The 10,418-nt window shown below is 53.2% G+C and overlaps 1 long non-coding RNA gene across 2 annotated transcripts; it reads right to left on the reverse strand.

Annotated features, from left to right (window-relative positions):
- Positions 1-669: 669 nt before the first annotated feature.
- Positions 670-4,493, reverse strand: LOC123579622. 2 transcript variants are annotated; one of them, XR_006702856.1, is made up of 3 exons: positions 4,023-4,254; positions 2,787-2,944; positions 670-2,509 (listed from the first exon to the last, which is right to left on the reverse strand). It is a non-coding gene; the product is annotated as an uncharacterized LOC123579622 (long non-coding RNA). The 2 variants fall into 2 exon arrangements; XR_006702855.1 differs by lacking the exon at positions 4,023-4,254 and adding an exon at positions 4,348-4,493 and having other exon boundaries at positions 1,043-2,509.
- Positions 4,494-10,418: the final 5,925 nt, after the last annotated feature.

The raw sequence follows: 10,418 nt of genomic DNA on the forward strand, positions 1-10,418 counted from the left end.
TCGTGCACTTTGATGCTGACTATGTGCCCCGAGCAGGGTGTTGGGGACACAGCAGTGGGGAGGCAGGTCGTAAACAGCACGCAGACAAGATACTGAGATAAGTGACAAGTGTCACGGGGGAGAGAAGTAGGTCAAGGCAGGAGGAGTCTGGCAGGCAGGGTGGCTGGCAGTGTTGTGGGGCATGGCTACCATATGCTTGGCACCGTCTAGGCCGGTTCCAGGAATCCTGTCAGCAGAATGGCGTCCGGGAACCACAGCCCCCCTGCAAGGCAGGTCTCCCTTGTTTCTCAGGCGAGGTGGGCGGGTCGGGGAGCATCCTTACTGAGGACCACACGGCGTGCAGTGGCCAAGGTAGGATCAGAACCCAGGGCTGCGAGCGCCCAAGGCAGATGTGCTCATAACCCCCACACTTGCCCCCGGGGGGTGGGGCCACGGGGCTACAAGGGGCAGATCTGTGGTCTCAGTGCTACACCAAAGACACCCCGGGGGCTTCCCTTGTTTGCCAAGCAAGGGGGGGGGGAAGCAGGTGCTCCCCAGGATGGGCAGAGAAGAGCCAGCCAAGGAGGTTTGTTTTAGTCTAAAGACCTGAGTTTGGCCATAAACGTGCACATGGAAATGCACATCTTCATGTGAATATTTTTCTATTTATTTTTTACTTATTTAAAAAAATTTTTTTAATGTTTTTATTTGTTTTTGAGAGAGAGAGAGAGACAGACAGAGAGTAAGCAGGGAAGGGGCAGAGAGAGAGGGAGACACGGAATCCGAAGCAGCTCCAGGCTCTGAGCTGTCAGCACAGAGCCCGACACGGGGCTCGAACTCACAAACCATGAGATCATGGCCTGAGCCGAAGTCGAACACTTAATCCACTGAGCCACCCAGGTGCCCTGTGAATATATTTTTTTTAAGTTTATTTATTTATTTTGAGAGACAGAGTGGATGGGAGGGGCAGAGAGAGACGGAGAGAGAGGGAGAGAGAGGGAATCCCAAACGGGCTCCACGTGGTCAGGGCACAGCCCAAAAAGGGGCTCGAACTCACACACCGTGAGATCATGACCTGAGTGGGAGTAGGACACTCACCCGACTGAGCCTCCCAGGTGCCCGTCCACGTGCACATGTTTAGCCTTAGAAACCTGCCTACCTTCCCCGGCCACAGGAGGTGGCCTTCCTATGCTGGCCTGGAACCCCAACATGTCCCCCACGTGCATGCAGCTGTTGGACTTCTGATTTTTAGAAAGATTCGTGTTACAGTGACACGAACTTCCTAAGGAGCATCCCACCCCCTCCCCTGGCCTCACAACACCCGAGCGTGAAAAGATACAACCTCTGGGCCCAGCCAAGGCGAAGTCTGTGCAGAAATTCCCCTTCGTGCCGAACACAGAGGCCAGAGGCGGGTCCTAAGGCAGGAGCATTTCCTGGCCTCTGGGAGACGGAGATGGGGACACTCAGTGGAGCCCTACTGCCCCCTAGAGGGACAGATTCTGGAGGCCCAGCTGGGGATCCGCAGGCCTGGAGCCTGGGCCCAGGGCTCTCCCCGCGTGCGCCCCCGGCCAGAGCAGCTCCCCCGGGCTTCTCTGTCCCTTCTCTGGGTCTCGCCTCAGGACAAGGTTAGCCTGACCTCGGTCCACAATCTGCTGAGGCGACAAGGTGTAGGAGCCCGGAGCCTTGCTGGCCGAGTCCGTCCCTGGATCGTGGGCTGAATCACAAGGACTCAGCCTGCTCTGCCCAAAGTAGTGACTGGAGTCACAGGCACTTCGGCCAGCCTCTCCAAAGGTTTTATATCCCCAAGCCCTGAATAGAATATGACATCTCATGCCTCCTAGTCTCATTCAGACAAAACCCAAAGTGAAGCTGTTATAAGAGTAAAGAAGCCCAAGGCGTTTCAGAGTGTTACACGATCCCTACTTTGATGTCTTTTTCATTCTTAAAAATAAATATCCCTCAAATGATTGACAAAATGTGGGTGCATCCCTCTGCTCATGTGCTAATAATGGTAACATTTAAGTACTGTATTATGAGGATTAGCTATCGCTCACTGGGCAGGTTCTAGGAACCCTGAAGTTCTTTCTGAGGGCTCTTCCTGGGCTCGCTCACCCGGTCCTCAGGACGGCTCACCAAGGACGTGTTGTCACCATCAACATTTTACATAAGAGGAAACTGAGGCACAGAGAGATTAGGCAACTCGGCCGAGATCGCACAGTTAAGGAGAGAGGGGGAGGTTCCAACCAGGTCCTTATCAGCATCCAGCGCCCAGCTTACGGGCCCCATCTTCTGAGAAGCCTTCCCTGCCCTCCCTGGTTAGAGCTGGCCCACCCCACCCCACCCTTACTGGCCTTGCCTCTCCCTTGTTCCCTTGGCAGCTCTCCCTGCAACGTGCAGTTGTGTTTCTGGTTTTGCTGGGTCTGCCTCCCCCACTGCAAGGTCAGCTCCGTGAGGGCGGGCACTGAATCTGCTGGGATGGTTTCAGCTCCCCGTGACTGGCCCTGGAACGTGCTGGGCGCTCCCTCCATATCTGTGGAACGAATGAATGAATGAATGAATGAATGAGTGAACAAAGATGTACAGTTTCTATTCTCAAGAAGCTGCCACCGAATGGGGGAAAATTGACCTTATTGACTGTAGTAGGTTGAAGGGAGCCCCCCACCTCAAAACGCCCACCGGGAACCTGTGAACACTACATTATTTGAAAAAAGGGCCTCTGGGGATATAATTAGGTCAGTGATCTCAAGACGAGATCACCTTGGATAATTGGGGGGGGGGGGCCGAAATCCAATGACAAGAGTCCTCACCAGAAGAGGGAAAGACTCAGAAAAGGCTGTGGAGATGTAGGCAGAGAGCAGAGTTCCACGGCCACCAGCAGCTGGAGAAAGGACTGGATTCCTCCCTGGAGCCTTGGGAGGAAGTTTGGCCCTCCTGACACCTTGACTGTGGACTTCTGCCTCCAGATCTGTGAGGGAGTAAATTTTGTTAAAAAAAAAAAAAATTGTTTTTAACGTTAAATTATTATTGAGAGACGGAGAGAGACAGACCATGAACGTGGGAGGGGCAGAGAGAGGGGAGAGACCCAGAATCCGAAGCAGGCTCCAGGCTCTGAGCCGTCTGCACAGAGCCCGACGCGGGGCTCGAACTCACAAACCGTGAGATCACGACCTGAGCCGAAGTCGGACGCGTAACCGACTGAGCCACCCAGACGCCCCTAAATTTTGTTTCATAAAACACAGATTGTTGTTTTAAGCCACTCAGTTTGTGGCACTTTGTTATGGCCTAGCCCTGGGAAGCTAACACACTGACCCACCACAGATGGTTTATCAATTGGCAAACATCCCGCACAAAAGCTCCCCAAAATGGGCACCAGGAGGCGCCATTCCAGAAGCTGCTCCTGCGGGAGGCGTGGCCAGCTCCTCCCTCTGCCTTCCAGGCACCTGCTGTTCACCGGGAGATTGAGATGCCAGGCCTCCCTCCAGCATCCTCGTTGCTACTCTCATTAGACCGTCACTGTCTATTCTGACCTAGGTTTCAGATTTTCTAGAATTCCCTTTCCCTCCGCTCCAACCCCTGCCAATGGAGCAGCGCCCTCCCACACAGGTGCACACGTGCTCTCTTGGCTCCCGCACAGGTCCTTCCCTTCCACCCTGTGACTCCAAAGCCGCCTCCCACCGGGAGCTTTCCTTAACCACCCCCCCCCCCCCCACTTGGAGCCGATTTCTACCCCCCGGGTCTCCTCTAGGCTGTGAACTCCTGGGAAATCAAGAACCATAGAGCAGAGGCATAGCAAGAAATAAAAACAGAGACCCTCGCCCTTGGTCAACCACCCCTCTCTGCTGCCCCCCACCCTCGTGCACCCAACGGGCCCGCCTCCCGCTTCCCTCCTGTCAACACTGCCTCTGACCCCACTTATGCCCTGCTCTTGGCCTGTGACCTCCCTCTGCCACACCCACCCTGGGTTCACATTTTCTGCCTCGTGGCTCCGTGCTCCTGACTCCACCCACATAACCATCCTGACCAAGTGGGTCAAGCGCACTGACCTTCCCCCTTGACCTTCCCGGCTCCCGAGCCATGCCCGACAATGCCACTCAGACCTGGAGCTTCAAGAAGATCCCCCCGATCGGAGATGTGAGTACGAAGTGTGGTCACCCATGCCCCTCCCACCAAAACCACGTGGCCCGTGATTTCAGTCAATAATACTGGCCGGTGTCCGGTGTGATGCCGGCAATGACAATCGTCATCATCGCTCCCAGCCGGGCCAGGCCAATACGCTTCCGGGGGCACGACCGGGAGGCACCCCCCACTTCCCTTCGGGCCCGCGCGCCCCCCGAGAGCCCCGGGAAGGCCCCGGGCCCGAGCACACACCCAGTCCTGGCCCTCGTCCACTCAGTGTCCTTTCTCATTCTGAGTCGGTTTCTGTGGTGCTGGAAGATGTTTTCAAAATGATGCGAGCATATTTCTGAGGTCAGCTCCTAATCAAAAACGACTCCCAGACGGTGCCCTGGTTTAAAAAGAAAGAAAGAAGAAATGAAGTGAGTCATCATCCAAACCATCTGAATGAAACAAAGACACAACAAACTCCGCTTTCCTCCTGCGCCAGAAGAGATGAGCTCAGCCTTGCAGAGAGGCAGCTGGAGGGAATTAACGGGGATCTCCGGCTCCCCGAGATAGCGGGGACCGCACAGCCGACCGGGCCGTGACTCACGGCCAGAACCACGGGGATACGGCCACCCCGGGCGGCCTGGACCCCTCCGAGGGGCCTGCGGCAGGGGCTGCGGCTCCCAAGGGGGCCCCGAGGACCCACGCCGATGGGGCAGCAGGGCCGCAGAGACCCAGGAGTGACCATGGAGAGACCCCAAAGCTGGGGCGATTCCACCCCACACTGGCCGCGGGGGAGCTAGGGGATTCTGCTAGACTGGGTTTCACAAAGTCCCAGATGCCCCCAGTGGTGATTCTCTTTGCAATGTCAGTGCCCCCTCCTCCCGATTCTGCCTGGGCCCCTCTTCCCACACCCCTCCCTCCGGGGGAGAACAGCCATTTCCCCGGGGAATCCTGGGGCTCCCACTGAAATGATGAGTCTGCCAAGATTCTGAACTCAGAAGACTCCGCCAGACTGACGTTCCCCCAGATTTGGGAGGGAGGCGTGACTGGACAGAACTGAGGGGTCAGGCCAAGCTGGCTGCTAGCAGTGGGCCCCAGACGCGCCGTAACTGTCATTGCAAAATGTGTGACTTCCAATCAGGACGGTCAAGACGGCCCGCTGCCCTTAGAGAAGTAGGTTTTTTGAAAACGGAAGTGACTTCTCAAATGACAGCAGTAACAGATGCACGTGTACACGTGATAACACTTCTTTTCAATAATGAAAGTATTAGCCGCGAACATGAAGACGTTAGTATCTCAGGATGTGAAGATCAAGGGGGAGAAAAGTGTAACACAGAGTCTCGTTCTACCAGAGGACTCGCCAGCCCCTTCCCCAGTGCTGATAGTTCTTGGCTTGGCTTTTCTAGTTTTTCTGATGGTAAAGTTTACCTTGAACGCTACGTTTATTTGTACTTCTTGATCTACCAGTGTTAGATGGTATTGAATGATTCCTCCCATTGAAAGTTGAGGGAATCGGGGCATCTGGGTGGCTCAATCGGTTAAGCGTCTGATTCTTGGTTTCCGCTCAGGTCACGATCTCATGGTTTGTGAGATCGAGCCGCGCATCTGGCTCTGGACTGACAGCGTGGAGTCTGCTTGGAATGTTCTCTCTCCCTTTCTCTCTCTCTTGCTCTCTCTCCCTTTCTTTCTCTCTCTCTCTCAGGAGGTTGACATAGATCCTTGAGCAGTTGTTTTCGTAAAGAGTACAAGGATTGTAAACGTTTGAATTCTGGAATGTCTAAGAATATCTTAATTTTGTTTAGCCATACGCAAGGAATTCTAGATTGAAAATCTTTAGCCCTCGGATCATGGTAGGCCTAGCTTCATCTTCTGGCATCCACACAGGTGACAGATCTGGCATTCATCTGATTCTTCGTCTTTTGTGGTTTGACACTTTATTTCCCACAGCTTGGATGGTAGCTTCTTTACTCTTAAAGTTTTAAAACTTCCCCTGATGTCGGTAGGTATGCATTGTAAATGGAACCTGGTGGAACACGTAACCTGCAGACCTTAAGTCTTTCCTGGAGTGCGGCGAAATAGTCTTCTCGTTTCTTTTATTATTTCCTCCCCACCATTCTCTCCCTTCTTTGGAAATTCCCATTTCACAGGGGTTGGAAATCCTGGGTTTATCCCCTCTGTCTCAACTTTTCTCATATCTTCTAGTGTTCTCCCTTTACATTCTAGGCCATTTCTTTGATCCTGGACTCCAGACACTAACTTTGTCATCGGCTAGATCTGTCTTAGTTTTCAGCCCGCTCATTGAAATTTTTGAGCACGATCAGATTCCTCTCATTTTCTTCTCCTCTGACGACTACATTTTCCCACCAACCTACTCTTGTTGAGGCAAACGTCTCTCAAATCCTCTTAAAGACACAAACTAGAATGAAATCTTTGTTCTCCCCTTCCCTGAATTATCTCTGCTTGCTCCGGAGTGAAGTATTCCTTCCGTTCATCCACTGTGATCCTTCCCTTTTGTGATATTTGTTTTCCCCATGTACCTTGAGATTCCCCTGAATGTTGGTTTCCATCTACAGATAAAGGATCAAGTTGGTTAATGTCTGTAAGAGGCCTGGTTTTCCTCTGCAGCTCCAACTGGTTTCCTTTCCCAGTGGGTCTCTCCTGGGAAGGGTGGGACAAGCCATGGGCTGTGCCTACATGGGCAGGGCACGACCTCCAGCAAGCCTCCTTCTAAGCTACAAGGGCAGAAAGCCAACAGGCAGGCAAAGGAGATTCCAGCTTGTCCGAGCAAAGAGGATTAAACAAACAGGAGTTCGTTTTTCTCCAGTAGAAAGAAGGAGGCCTGAGGGCAGGCAGTCAGCAGATGTCAGGGTGGCTCAGTGATACTGATCAAGATGCCCACTTTTCGTGTTTGCCAGATGGATGGCTGCTACACCTTGAGCTTCTGGTAGGAAAAGGAAGACCAAGGAAGCCAGAAGGGAGGGCATTTATATCAGGAAACTGAAAGCCACTCCAGAAATCCCCAACAGATTCCTGTGCACATTCGTGGTCTCAAGGGAGCCTGGGAGATCAAACTTTTTAGCCAAGTACTTTGCGATCTTGAACAAACCAGGGTTCCTCTTAGGAACAAAGAAAGAGGGTCATCTGGGTGGCTCAGTCGGTGAAGCGTCTGACTTTTGACTCCTACTCCAGTCATGATCTCACAGTTCGCGGGATCGAGCCCCGCGTTGGGCTCTGCACTGACAGGGCAGAGCCTGCTTGGGATTCTCTCTCTGCCCCTCCCCTGCTCACGCTCACCTCCTCTCTCTCTCTCTCTTTCTCTCAAAATAAATAAGTAAGCATTAAACAAAAGTGTAAAACTTTAACAAAAAAAAAAAAAAAAAAGGAAGAAGGAAATCAGATGCTGGGTAGGCTACCAACCGTGTGTACGAGGGGTGTTTCCACATTCTTCCCCCTGGGGGTGCTGCTTAGTGTTTCCACGAGCCCCATGCCCATGACACAGACCTCAATTTTCTCTCCTCTCTCAGCCCTGTAGCAGAGATCGCTATCTGTCCCCTGCTATTGATTCCCTCCCTCCCTTTTAGTATCAGAACTCCTACTGTTACTGGACAACTGGCCACCTAAAACAGCCACGCTTCTCAACCTTCTGTTGCAACTGCCTGTGCCTGGGGGGCCAGGTCCCAGACAATGGAATTGTGGCGGAAGTGACGGGTTCAACTTTTGGGTGTGCTCATAGAGGGAAAAGAGGGGTGGACTCTCCCCTTCGCTCCTTCCCCTTGGCTAGGCTGCAGATGTGATGGAGAACTTTCCAGAACACCCCCGAGGATGGCGAAGCATCAACGCGGAGAGGGTGAGGACCTGAGGTAAGGACCCCTCCTGAGTTCTGGCAAGAGATTCATCTTGTTTTAGCCACTGCTGTTGGGCCTTTGCTGCAAACGTTCAGTCCAAACAGCCACCTTAAAGATACCTTCTCAGTCCCGTTAAAAAAAAAAATAATATGGGGCGCCTGGGTGGCGCAGTCGGTTAAGCGTCCGACTTCAGCCAGGTCACGATCTCGCGGCCCGTGAGTTCGAGCCCCGCGTCAGGCTCTGGGCTGATGGCTCAGAGCCTGGAGCCTGTTTCGATTCTGTGTCTCCCTCTCTCTCTGCCCCTCCCCCGTTCATGCTCTGTCTCTCTCTGTCCCAAAAATAAATAAACGTTGAAAAAAAAAAAAAAATAATAATCACCATCACCAGTTGTGGACAGAGTAGTAGTCCCCGAGATGTCCACATGCGAATCCCCGGAAACTATGAATATGATCTAAGCCCGAGATGGCAAAAGGGGCTTCATGGATGTGATGCAGGATTTTGCGATGGAAAATTCCCCTGAGTGACCTGGGGCAGCCCAGTGTCATCTCAAGGGTCCGCAGAAAGGGGGCGACAAGAGGGTCAGAGTCAGAGGAGGAGATGTGGTGACAGCGGCAGAGGTCAGAGACAGAGATTTCGAGATGCTGCCGGCTTTGAAGATGGAGGAAGGAGCCACAACCCAAGAACGCAGCTTCTAGAAGCTGGACAAAGCAAGGGAATGGAGTCCCTCTCGGAACATGTAGGAGGAACTCAGTCTTTCCGACACCTTGACTTTAGAATTTCTGAACTCCAGAACCGTAAGATACTGAATTGGTGCCGTTTTAAGCCATTACGTGTGTGGTAGTTTGTTACCGCAGCAAGAAGAAACTAATATGCCAGTGAGAGACACCGTCCAGGAGAACGTAAGAGTCGCCATTCGTGGAGCGTTTCATCCGGCTCTCATCATGCAGATGCGTACAGCGAATGACTCCACTCAATCCTCACAACCCTCCCATCACGTCCATCTTACAGAAGACGCGGAGATTCAGAGAGGTGACGTAAGCCGTCCGAGGTCACACAGCCAGTTAAGTGGCAGAGCCCGGTGCTCGTCTGCCATCATCCCACCGAAACGTCAAGAAGGGTCAGAAACGCGGCTCGAAACCCGTGCCCTGCCCGCCACCCTGGGAAGTAATGCCTTATTTTTTTCCAACTTGTCAGGATATCCTGCTCATCCCCTAAACCTCTCTCTTCTGGTTTAAAATAGCCTTTGCTCTGCTGCAGTTCGGAGGCTCAGAGACCCCTCATTTGCGGCTGCCCATAAGCACACCACGGGCCTCCTCCCTTTGTCTGGAGGAACAGTTCTCCTGTGACGACACAAGCATGAGTCAGGGTGCTGGCGGGGACCTGGGGCGAGGGTCCTCCCAAGGGCAGCCAGGCTCAGGAAACCGCAGCCAAGCCTGGGGCGGGGGGGAATCCGCACCCTATCTCAACACCCTCTCAGGACCCTCTGGGCACCTCTCCCGTCCAGGCCACTTCCGAAGGGGTTGGAGGGAGTTCCGACACTCAGCTGTGAGTGACGGAATCCCTCGTTCTCTCCCACGTTTGCTGTCTTTGCTTCTCTGCTGCAGGGGCACCTCTCCTGAGGCCCAAGGCTACCACTGCCTGGTCGTCTGTGGAGGGGAAGGGCCCCTCCCCTCTCTGTCCCAGCCACAGTCGCGGCTCTGCCACGGTGGGTGTGTGACTAAAATGCATCGTGTCCTCGGTCTCTGGGGCTTCCTGCTGGCCCGAAGGCTCTCACTGACCACATGTACAGTGGGTGTTGGTCCACGTGTACTGTCGTAAACCCTCGGACCCTCCTCTGTAAAAGGACCTACCTTATAGGATTGTCTGAGGATTCAACTAGATAATGCAGAAAAAGGACTGAGTGCAGTCTTGGCACAGACAGCTCATAATAATTCTTGGGCTTTTAATTATTACCACCCTTCTACTTTGATTCTAACAAAACTCGTTTCTTTCCTGTCTTATTCCCCAGGTTTAGGTTTCCAAATCTAAGGCAGAGGTTGCAAACTAGTGGTCCCACAAGTTGTGCCCAGCCTGGGATGTGTTCTCTTTGGCACACCAGGTGTCAGCCCACACGGTGGTTTTAAAACTTGAGATACTTGCCAAAGGAATTAGTTAGGGTACAGGTTCAGCTGCTGACCTGGAGACCCCAAATAATAGCAGCTTAAGGAAGAGAGAATTTTCTCTCTCTCTCCCAGAATTGTTTGAGGACGAGCAGGTGGATATGAAGGCTCCATGGGGCTGGGGACTCGGGCTCCCTCCTTCTTGTTCCACTTCCTTTCCAGAGTGCTACCCTCCAGAGTGGCCACGGTGGCTCACCATCACGTCGTCTGGGTCTGCATTCAGCCAGCAGCAGAAGGGCACGGAAGGGTGTGCCCTTCCTTTGGGGGGTCAAGGCCTTGCAGTTCTTGGAAAGCCCACATCACTTCTGCTAATGGCCCATTGGCCTGAACT

This window comes from Leopardus geoffroyi, chromosome A3 (genome assembly GCF_018350155.1).
Source record: "Leopardus geoffroyi isolate Oge1 chromosome A3, O.geoffroyi_Oge1_pat1.0, whole genome shotgun sequence".
Lineage (NCBI taxonomy): Eukaryota > Metazoa > Chordata > Mammalia > Carnivora > Felidae > Leopardus > Leopardus geoffroyi.